This window comes from Eubalaena glacialis, chromosome X (assembly GCF_028564815.1).
Source record: "Eubalaena glacialis isolate mEubGla1 chromosome X, mEubGla1.1.hap2.+ XY, whole genome shotgun sequence".
Taxonomy (NCBI): domain Eukaryota; kingdom Metazoa; phylum Chordata; class Mammalia; order Artiodactyla; family Balaenidae; genus Eubalaena; species Eubalaena glacialis.
In genome coordinates this window covers 118,664,588-118,676,423 of record NC_083736.1, presented here as the reverse complement: position 1 = coordinate 118,676,423, position 11,836 = coordinate 118,664,588, and the positions used below count along the sequence as shown (strand labels likewise).

Sequence of the window (11,836 nt, the reverse complement as noted above, 5' to 3'; positions counted from 1 at the left end):
AACTATATAAAAATAATAAAATTTTAATGGAGGCCATAAGATATATCACTCAAAACTGAGAAAGTTTTAAGAGTGGCAGCGTTGCCACTATTAATTTTGATGAGACACAAGGCCTAGACTTAGACTTTCCAGGCAAAATGAGATGCTTGACCCCTTAAGGGAGCCAATTTGAGTTGTGTGTTGTGATAATAATTAGGTAAAATATCTTAACTGATATTTAGAATTAAGTAATCCAAGTGCAACTATATTTCACCTGGTATGTCTATAAATACAATGTAGGAAAGATAAGAGTTGAGGACTTAGATGTGAAGCTCTTAATTAAATAGAAGGTCTCATTAAAAAAAATTATGTTATCCTGAGCATAAGGAAATAGGCACATCCTCTCTGCTGGTGGGAGTGTAAACAGTAAAACCTTTCAGAAGGGAGAAGACTTTAAAAGTGTAGTCATATGTTATTCTAACAATTTCACTTCTAGAAATATATCCCTTAAAAATGGCAGAGAAAAGTGCTAAGATGAATGTAAGAAGGATATTTAATAACAAATAATTAGAAACAATCCAGATGAGCAAAATTAGGGCTAAGAGAATACCATATAGCCATTAAAACTGATGTCAATTTCAGAAATATTCATGATACGTTTATTGTTAAGTGAGAAAAGCAGTCTATTTCATATCTGCACAACATGATGTAAGTTTTGTTTAAAATATGTAAATATATATGTATATACGTTTGTGGATACGTGCAAAGAAAGGGGTGATACCAAATTGTTTGCAGTGCTTGTCTCCAGATGGTAGATAGACACAGAGGGATTTCTTTTCTGTGTTGTTCTGTTGTCCAAGTGTCTTATATTGAATATGCATTACTTCTGTAATCAGAAAAAAGTTATTAAAAGAATATTTAAATGTGGAAGCAAGAAAAAGTTATTAGATTGTACAGTAACAGAGGTTCTAAGCCTACAGTTTAGGGTTTCCATCTTCTTCCTTCTAGCAGTCATCTAGCCCTTCTCTCCCTGGAGGTGTATCTGTTTTCAGATTAAATATCTTCTCCCTCTTTTTCCTGTTTGATTCTTACCTGGAGTAGGTTAGGAACTATATCATTAAGTCTGTAAACAACTTAAAATAAGAGACAATTGAGTAAAGACCTGAAAGCTAAATCAGAGAAAATCATTGATTTATGACTCAAATTTTTTCACCCAATTCTGTAACCTTCATATCCACTCTATTTCATATCACACCTAAAGGCAAAATCTTTAACCTGGCATTCAGGGACCTTCATGCTTTGGCCAAAGACCTCATTTCTAATCTTATTTCTCACTTCTGCCACCCTTCACATACCCTACTTAAGCCTAACTGAACTCCCTGTGCTTCCCTCTACATCCCAAGTCCAAATACTACCCGTTCTTCAAGTCCCAGTTCAAATGCTACTTCCTCCATTAAGCCCTCCTGGATTCCCCTGACTCCCTTCCCATATCTGAATGACCTCTCCCTTCTTTGAGCTCCCAAGAACCCTTTATCTGTACCTCCAAAGTAAGACTTAACACTGTCTACCCTGTAGTATGATCATGTACTTATCATCCTCCCTGCAAGGACCATATTTGATTCCTTCCTTCCTTCATTCATTCACTCACTCAGCAAATATTTATGGAGCATCTACTACATTCTGACAACTATTCTAGGCATTGATTATGCAACAGTAACTTGCGTTTTCAAAGGATTATTCTGGATACTAAGTGGAAAGTAGAGTATAAGAGGTAAGGGAGGAAATAGGGAGACCAGTTGGAGGCTATTGCAGTTATCCAGGTGGGAAACAAGTAAAGGTAGTTTTGAAACACGGTGGTAGAATTGGAACTAATGTGAAATGGAAGATCAGATTTGGATGTGTTAACTTTGAGATGCCTATCTCTCTTTAAGGTAGAAATCTCAGGCAGGCAGTTGGACAAAGGAATCTGAAGGTCAGAAGAAATTCAAGATGAAGATATACAATCAAAATCATCAGCTTTTAGATGGCATTTAAAGTCTTGAAATTAAATGAGATCACCAAGGGAATGACCGAGGTCCAAGGACTGAGCCCAACAGAACTCTAAAGTTAAAAGGTCAGGGATATAAAAAAAATCAGCAAGTGATACTGAAAAGGAGCATTGAAAACCAAGAGAGTGTAGCATCCTAGAAGCCAAGTGAAGAAAGTATATGAATGAAGAAAGAGTGAATGTTTCAAATGCTGAAGTCAAGTCAAGTAATGTGAGAACTGACCACTGGACTTAGCAATGTGAAGGGCACTGGTGACCTTGTAGTTTCAGTGGGCATGGGAGCAAAAGCCTGACTGGAGGGGGTTTAGGAAAGAATGAGAAGATGGGTCTGAAGCTAAAAGGGAAAATCGAGTCAAGAGAGGATTTTTTTAAGACAGAAAAGTGACAATATTATTGCCTGCTGTTGAAAGTAATCAAGAAGATAGGGGAAATGGTCAATAAATGAATTTCAAAAAGGTAGGAAGTGAACTAGAGAGAAGGAAAGAAAAAATAAAAGAAGAAAAGGACAAGTGAAAAGAAGGGAGGCAGCAAGGGTGAGAGCCAGAGAGCATTAAACTTTTAAAGTTGGTAGAAAAGGTAATCTTGTCCATCAGGACTCTTTCTCTTGCCTAGGGGTGACTGTAGGGCACTTGAACTGGTCCCAGCAAGGGAGATTTAGAGAAATGCTATAAGGATTTACTTTATAATGTTAAGAGAAGCTGACTGCAAGGGTACAAGTCCTGACTTTTCGAGCTTGGGCAAGCTATTCGGTCTCCCCATGCCTCAATTTCCTCATCTGTAAAATGGGGATGATAACATTATCTTCCTCATAGGGTTGTTATAAGGCTTAAATAAATTACTTATAGTGCTTGGAGCATGATGTACACATGAGCTATCATCATCACTCTCTCAGAGAATCAAAGGCCAGGAATTCCCCTGGGCCTCAGAAACGACTGAAGTTGAGCCACAGGATGAGCCAGGCCTCATAAAAAGAAGAGGCTGAGAAGTCCCACGATCTGCAGTCAGCAAGCTGGAGACCCAGGAGAGCCAGTGGTGTAGTTCCAGTCTGAGTCCAAAGGCCTGAGAATCAGGAGAACTAATGGTGAAACTTCTAGTCTGAGTCTGAAGGGCTGAGAACCAGGAGAGCCAATGGTGTAGTTCCAGTCTGAAAACAAGCAGGCCTGAGACCCAGAAAGAGCTAATGTTTCCATTTGAGTCCAAAGACAATAAAAATCCAATGTCCCAGTTCACAGGCAGTCAGGCAGGAGGAATTGTCTCTTACTTGCAGGAGGGTCAGCCTTTTTGGTCTACTCAGATGTTTAACTGATTAGATGGGGCCCACCCACATTAGGGAGGGCAATCTGCTTTACTCAGTCTGCTAATTCAAATGTTAATCTCATCCAGAAACACTCTCACAGACACACCCAGAAATAATGTGTAGCCAAATATCTGGGCACTCTGTGGCCCAGTAAAATTGACACATAAATAAAATTAGCCATCACAGTAAGCTATCACTGCAAACCTTCCTAGTATAAAGCAACTTGACTGGATTGACACTAAGTGCTTACACTTCAAGTTTCTCCATTATTTCAAGTTGTATATAGTTTTATATTTATTATAAGTTCACTAGCAAAAACATTATTTTTACAATTCCATTATTTGATCTAAGCAGATACCGAGAAACATACAGCCTCTAGGTTGGGTTGGCCCCCGATCCTACATTACTACAAGTCAAAATGACCTTTCCTTTATTGTCTCATTGAGGCCTGGCTCACAGACATTGGTCACTCAGGCTTGAATAATGCCTTCATTTATTCATTCATTCATTCACTCATCAAATTGATCACCTATGTGCCTACCACGGTTCTGGCAACTAGAAATACAGCAGTCAACAAATGTATATTATATATATATATATATATATATATATATATATATATATATATATATATATATATATATATATATATATATAATATACAAACATATATATATATAATATTATATATAATATAAATAATGTTGGATGATGATATGTGTTATATAAAACTAAAGCAGGGAATACCCCTAAAGATGAGAGAATGCACCATGCTGATAGGGGAGGGGCATTCCTCCAGAGGGAACAGCTAATACAAAAGCTCTGAGACAAGAAGTTACCTGGTGTGCTTGAGGAACATAAAGGCAGAGTGAGTGAGGGGGACATTACTAAGAGATGAGGTCAGAGAGTTAACCGGAGGAGAGGGGGCAGATCATGTTGGACCTTATAGACCCTGACAGCCTTTGGTGAGATGAGGAGCATTGGGGAGTTTTGAGTGGAGGAGAGCATGATCTAGCCTACCCGTTAAAAGAATCGTTCTGAAATCTACACTGAGAATGCACTGCGGGGGTGACGGAGGTGGGGGAAACAGGAACACCAGTGAGGAAGCTATTGCAATAATCCAAAAGAGGGATGATGACAGCTTCAGGGTGATAGCATTGGAGTCCAAGAGTGGTCAAATACAGGAGATACGTAGATATTGAAGTTGGAACCATCAGGATTTCCTGATGGATTAGTTATGAGGTGTCAGACAAAGAGAGGAGTCAAGGGTGACTCAAGGTTTTCAGCCTGAGCAACTGGAAGGATGGAGAGCCATCTCTCGAGATGGGGAAGACCATGGGATGAGCAGATTTGAGGGGAAATTCCATTTTTGAACTATTAAGTTTGCGACATCTACTACATATCCAAGTGAAAATGTTAAGGAGGCAGATATATAACTCTGGAGTTCAGAGGAGAGGTCTGTGCTAGAAATATCAGTTTGGAGTTGTTGGCATATAGATCATATTTAAAGATATAATACTGGATGAAATCACAAAGAGAGCGGGCATTGATAGAGAAGAAAAGAAATTCAAAAACTAAGCCTTAGGGCACCCCAATATTAACAAACTGGGAAGGTGAGTAGGAAATTACAAAGGAGGCTGTGAAGGAGCAGACAGCAATGGAGGAGGAAACCATTTTAAGGGTTGTCTTGCCAAAGTCTTTGCCCTATCTGCACGAAGAATGGCAGAGCCTAGAGTCTTACCTGCACAAATGAAAGAATAAATAAATGAGTGAATGAATTAAAATCTCTCACCATTCCTGAGCTGCTTTTATGCATATGCCAGTATATTAAGTAGTTGCATGGACTTTAGCAGAATACTTAAGGTCATTGGGCAATTTTGCCAAACACACAGACCATCATTTGGGGCATTCCATTTACCATTCAATTCCCTCTTTCCTCCCAAAGTTCTGCGAATAAAGTCCCTGGTTCTTATTTGATCCCTATCTAGATTCCCTTCACTAAATTCTGTGCCCAAGCCTAGCCTTGGAAAATTAGCCCACGCTGAAATACTTGGGGAGCTTCTTAATGAGCTTGATTTTCAGCTGTTAAACTTGATGGAACTCACAGAAATGTAAAAAAAATCAACTGTGACAGCCCTGACAGGAGATGGGAACACTATTAGCAGCCCCTATTAGCAGTGAATGAGTGCCGGTACATACCTGATCTCCCCAAGCTGCAAAACACCAGTGGTTTCACTGAGAAACAATCACAGAGACAGGTTGGGGCAAAGATAAAAGGAGGGGGCTTTATTTTCCTTTGCTCATTACATTCCCACTTTTCTTACCACTCACTATATAAAGATACACTCATATAAACACCTCTGGATAAAGAACCCACAAAGAAACAGCAAAAAGATCTTCAAACGTTATTTGCTTCTCTAGATGTCTACGGATAAGAATATTAACTCTAATAGTACGCCTGTGATGGTTCTATCATTATGGCTGCAGCCTGTAGGAAATTCTAATTTTGAAATCCCACCTCTGAGGCTTATTATTGAGAAAAAAGAAAGACTTTTTAAAAAACCTGCTAATGCCAGTGTTACAAATTTGGTTTTGTGTTTTAAAAATCCATGAAAATACCATATTTGATTGGAATTACAAAATATCAAAGCTGGAGGGGCCTTTTAAGACTATCCAGTCCAAGTCCCTCTTTTGACAAATGAGGAAACTGAGGCCCAGAGAGGGAAAAGGACTTGACCATGGTCATAAAATGAGAGACTGGCAGAGCTGGAACGTTCTCAGTCTCCCTCTCCCAGCTCAGTGCTCTTTCTTTTCACTACACTTGAGCGTGTACTAGTGGAAAACAAATTAAAGCAGAAGATTGCAATAAGGGTTAGAAAACCTAAAATTGCTCATAAAGGATGGTTATTTTCTCAACTGGTTTTCTACAGCACCAGAAATTCTAGCTGAAGTAATCCACGGAGCAAAACAAAGTGGATGACAGTCAAATACTAAACACTACTTTCATTTGAAAGCATTGTATTTACAGCCTTTTTTTTCTTCACAGGGTGAGACTCCACATATGTAAAAATTGAATTTAATGCCATTGAAATTTTGGTATAATGATTGCTGAAAATCACAGGTGATTCGTGGTCCCTCGGGCATACCTGTTATGCCAGTAAACAACTAAAATACCTCACCAGCAATGTTGGAACCCAAGGGTCAGTCCTGTGAGATGGACACAGCAAATTAAATCACTGATGACATCAGACAGGAATTTTTATGAACAAGGACAGGGAAAGACAGGGTTAAGGAGACTGTGTGTGCATGTGTACGGGGCCAAGTGTGTGGAACTAAATACCACTCTCTCACCAGCTCCACAGGGAAGTGCGGGTTCCCTGGAGTGTGCTATCCTTAATAGCTCCACTGGGAGCTGAGGGTGCACTGAGAACCTCTTTCGTTGACAATGGGGATAGAAAAAGGGAAGCAGTAGTGCGTTTCCTTGCATACTTTTCCCCTCATTTATTCTCTATGTGCACTTTAATAATTTTAAAAAGCGTTTTCCCAATTAAGTTTCTCTCTTCACTTTGTTAAAGCTAGGAAACAGCAGCCACTGCAGCCAGGAGAAAATCCTCTGAAGAGAGTGGTCTTTGTCTTAGGGTAACCAAGGATTAGATCAGGGGGCCTGCTTCTTGCCTTTCCTTGATGTCTTAGAGAGAGAATATTCACTCTCCAACCACCTGTCTCTTACCTTCTGGTTCACTTCTGGCCTGGAATTAGAGAATATTGGCTTCCCATTCGCCTCCAACCTGTGGAGAGAATCAAAAATTTGGGTGGAGTTGCCATAACAGTCTTTCCATAGAAGCCCTTCCTCTTTCCAGGAGAACAAAGGCAACAGATGAAATGAAAAGACAATTCTAAAAGTAAAAAGTATCTTTAATTTTAAATTGACACTCTAATCTGTGAAAAAATGGTAAAAATAAGCCAAGGAAGCATTTATGTACTTAGCATTGTGGGGACAGAAGAATACAGTCACTATTCCAGCTGGGGAGACAAGACATACACATTCAATAATAGCAACAATATAAGAAAATACACAGGCTGAGTGGAGTTTGTTGTGACAGAAATTCACAATATAAAGAAGTGATTAGGGTAGAGACCTCAATGAAGTCTTTGTAGAAGATGTAGCACGTGAGGAAAGACGAGAACTGCAGGAACAAAAAGTCAAGTGGCAGGATTAATACAGGTTGTCCATGGAAAGGCGAGAACACCAGCCTATTAGGAAGAAAGTTACGTAGAAGAGGTGGGGCCTTGAGAGCCAGACAGAAGAGTCTGGACCTGATGAAGCTAAGAGAACAGGGCATTGTGAAGGTCTGAGCTTAGGAACAATTTAGTGAAAGCAGCATTGCAAAAAAAAGTAGTCAGGCAGGATGGACTCAGGAGAGAAACATCCAGAAAGGAGGTGGTTATAGAGCACCCAGCAGAAGACAATGAGGGCTTAGGTTACAGAATTGGAAAGAGGCCTGGAGTTAGCAGGGTCAAATGTGCTAAAGCTAAAAGAAGAATGGAGAAAGTTTAAACAATTTGGATTTAAACTAAAAGAAGAAGGGAGAAAGTTTAAACAATTTGGATTTAAACTAATTTTGTCACTGGCTGTTGTGTAACTATGATGATGCTGTATGTCATTGCTCTGGGGTAAACAGGAATACATCTCTGTCTCTGTCTCTCTCCCTGTCTCTCTCTTCTGTGCATGTGTGTGTGTGTTTTACACACTTAGGTAATTTCCCCTATGCTTCTGCTATTCTCAGTGGAAATGTTAGAGGGAAAATAGGGAGGTGGTCAAAGGAATTAATACATACAGATACTTTTTGGCTTAAATTAATGACATCGATTATTTAATAATTTACATAATAGGAAGTGCAGAAGTAGAGCAGATTCCAAGCACAGTCCAATCAAGTGCTGGAACAACTGCTATCCATATTATGTAATGTGAACCTCAACCCTCACCTCATGCCATACACAAAAATTAACTCAAAATGATATTCACAATGCAAATATCTGACATAGGACTTCTATCCATAATTAAAGAACTCTTATAACTCAATAATAAGAAAGCAAAAATCTAATTTTTAAATGGACAATGGATTTAAGCAAATATTTCACTAATAATATATAAGAATGGTCAATGGGCATGTAAGAAGATGCTCAATAGCATTAGTCATCAGCAAAATGCAAATTAAACCACAATGAGATACCACTACTTATCCATTTGAATGGCTAAATTTTAAAAGACTAATAATACCAAGTGTCGGTGAGCATGTAAATCAACTGGAACTCTCATACATCGCTGCTGGGAATAAAATCATCTCTAGCTACTTAAAAAAAAATGTTACAAGCACTTTGGAGAACAGTTTGTTAGCATCTTGTAAAGCTAAACATATACTTACCATAGGTCTCAGAAATCCCACTCATGGCTATTTACCCAAGAGAAATGGAAACCTATGTTCACAAAAAAAGACTTACATATGAATGTTCATAGTAGTTTTATTTATAATGGTCAAAACCAGGAAACAATTTAAATGTCCAACATCAGAAGAATAAACAAATAGTGTATATTTATACAATAAAATACTAGTCAGCAATACAAAGGGACATACTACTGATACACTTACTACATGTATGAATCTCAAAATCCTCATGCTGAACAAAAGAAGCCAGTCACAAAAGCAAACCTAGTGTATGAATTCATTTATATCAATTGCTATAAAAGGTAAAACTAATCTATAGTTACATAAAGCAAATCCATAGCTGCCTGGGGCCAGAGATGGTGGGACTGACTACAAAGCTGCGTGAGAAAACCTTTGAAGTGACAGGCATGTTCTACATTTTGATTGTGGTGATGGTGTCATGGTGTATATATATATATATATATATATATATATGTCAAAACTCATCAAACTGTACAATTTGAAAGGGTGCATTTTACTGTATGTAAAAATTCTTTATTCTTTATTGTTGATCGTGCCCCACCCATGTGGACATAGTATGTCATAGTGATAATGAGTGCATATCTAGTACTTTCCTCTCTTCTTTTTTAAAAAAAATATAAAATATGAACGAATTCAAGCATACAAATTACAGAAAATAATATAACAGACACCTTCATGCCTACCACGAAGATAAAAAAGATGTAAATAGTTTGTCTTATGGAGTTCTCAAAAAGAAAGAACAAAAGAACAAAAGAGATGAAACATTACTATCACAGGTAAAGCCCCACTTTCAACCTTTCCCCCTTCCTTACCCTTCCATAGAGAGAGCCACTTTCCTAAAGTTGATGTTTACTAATCAGCTGCTTGGCTTTGCGCATTTACTATAAAAATGTATGTCCATAAATAATGCACAGCATTGTTTTGTATATTTTTGAATATATATAAATGGAATCTACTACATGTATCTTCTTGTAAATCGCTGTTATCATTTAACATTATTTTTTAGATTATGCATATTGATACAGATAGATCTAGTTCATTTATTTTAACCACTGTGTGAAAAAGGCACAGTTTATTTAGCCATTCCCCAACTGAGAAATGGTACATTATTTCAACTTTTTCACTTTTATATAGAGTGCTGCAATAAACATCCTCATATATGTTTTTTATTCACATGTACAAGAGTTTATCAGAGTAGGCATATAGATATGGAATTGCTGGTTTGAAGAATGTTTGGTTATTTATGCTACATAACAAATCACTTTAAAACTTAGTGGCTTAAAACAGTAACTATCATGTATTTTTGCTTGTGAATCTGCAATTTGGGTGGGAATGGCTCATCTCTACTCCACACAAATGGCTCTACTGAAACTGAAGTATCCACTTTCAAAATAGATCATTCTCATTCTTGGTAAATTGGTGTTGGGTTGTCAGCTGGGCGCTCAGACAGCACTGTCAGCTGGGGACCTCAGTTCCTCTCTACATGTTACTCTCCATGTGGCTGCTTAGATTTTCTCACAGCATGGTAGATGAATTTCAAAACTTCCCAGGCAGAAGATCAAGGTTTCTTCTGATCTTGTGACTAAAATCTTAGAACATCACTTCCATTGTATTCCATTAGTCAAGCAAGTCACTAAAGCCAGCCCATATTGAATGGGAGAAGTGACAATGAATTTGCAGCCATTTAAAATCTACCACATTTCCCCCTCTAACCATAAATTATTTACATTTCTCGTACATGCAAAATACACCCACCTCCTCACGAGGCCTCCAGAAATCTCAGTCTATTTTGACATCAAGTTCAGGTTTGAGGACCAGGATCTCATCAGCTAAATAAGTTCTAGGTGGGGATAAGTCTCCTCAAGTTTGGAATTTCCTTGGTGTAGATCCTCTAGATCTGAGGACCTGTGAAATAAACAAGTTATGTGCCCCTAAACTCCCAACATATAATGCTGAGGTAGAAATTTCATAACCACAGTAGACACTTCCATTCACAAAGGATGGGAATAGGAGACATATAGTAGTCCATAGCTGCTCTGAAATCCAGCTGGGCACGTATCACTAGTTTTCTTATTAGGGCCCAGTACTGCTCTCTGGGTATGATTGTCCATAGCTCTTGATTCCATCCTATGAATCATCCTTCCACATATATAAGAAATGGCGGGCTTCCCTGGTGGCGCAGTGGTTGAGAATCTGCCTGCCAATGCAGGGGACACGGGTTCGAGCCCTGGTCTGGGAAGATCCCACATGCCGCGGAGCAGCTAGGCCCGTGAGCCACAATTACTGAGCCTGCGCGTCTGGAGCCTGTGCTCCGCAACAAGAGAGGCCGTGATAATGAGAGGCCCGCGCACCGCAATGAAGAGTGGCCCCCACTTGCCGCAACTAGAGAAAGCCCTCGTACAGAAACGAAGACCCAACACAGCCATAAATAAATAAATAAATAAATAAATAAATAATCCTGGTCAAAAAAGGTGATGATTTACTTTCTTAAAAAAAAAAAAAAAAAGAAATGGCCCACAAATAGGCAGAACTTCCAGAATGGTGGTACAAGATATCTGACGAAACTTTCTGCAGTGAAACAACCATTTAAGCATTGAAAAACTACTTTTAAAAAACATTTAAAATCTCCACAAATTGTCTTAAGGAAATACAGCAAATGAAGAAACAGTTATCCAAGAAAATCTGCTAAATCTCAGTAACAATAGTGAGTCTGTGGCATTTGAGCCACGACCTGCTCCCATGCCCCACCCCATAGCTCTGTACAATGGACTCTTCTCTAGGCAGGTATGGGCCGGAAGACAGGTGCTCCCTTTCCCTACAACTTCTAGTCTATGGCTACAGTTTCACCCTGGAAAGGGCAGGCTGCTGGTGTCTTTCTTTCTCCCCAGCCCAATGTTACAGAAGCTCTGTTCTAGGCAGGTGAGTCGGAGAGGACTGAAACTTTCTTTCCCCATTCAGCTCCCACCCATAGGACAAGGGCTTTACCGGAGGAAAGACAGGCTGAGAATACTGGCGCCTAATTGGCTCCACCCGCCCGCTCACTCA

At 39.0% G+C, this 11,836-nt stretch overlaps 1 long non-coding RNA gene across 1 annotated transcript; it reads right to left on the bottom strand.

The window, feature by feature from the left end:
• Positions 1 to 712: 712 nt before the first annotated feature.
• Positions 713 to 10,678, bottom strand: LOC133081529 (uncharacterized). Its single transcript, XR_009698860.1, has 3 exons — positions 10,547 to 10,678; positions 7,054 to 7,111; positions 713 to 865 (listed from the first exon to the last, which is right to left on the bottom strand). It is a non-coding gene; the product is annotated as an uncharacterized LOC133081529 (long non-coding RNA).
• Positions 10,679 to 11,836: the final 1,158 nt, after the last annotated feature.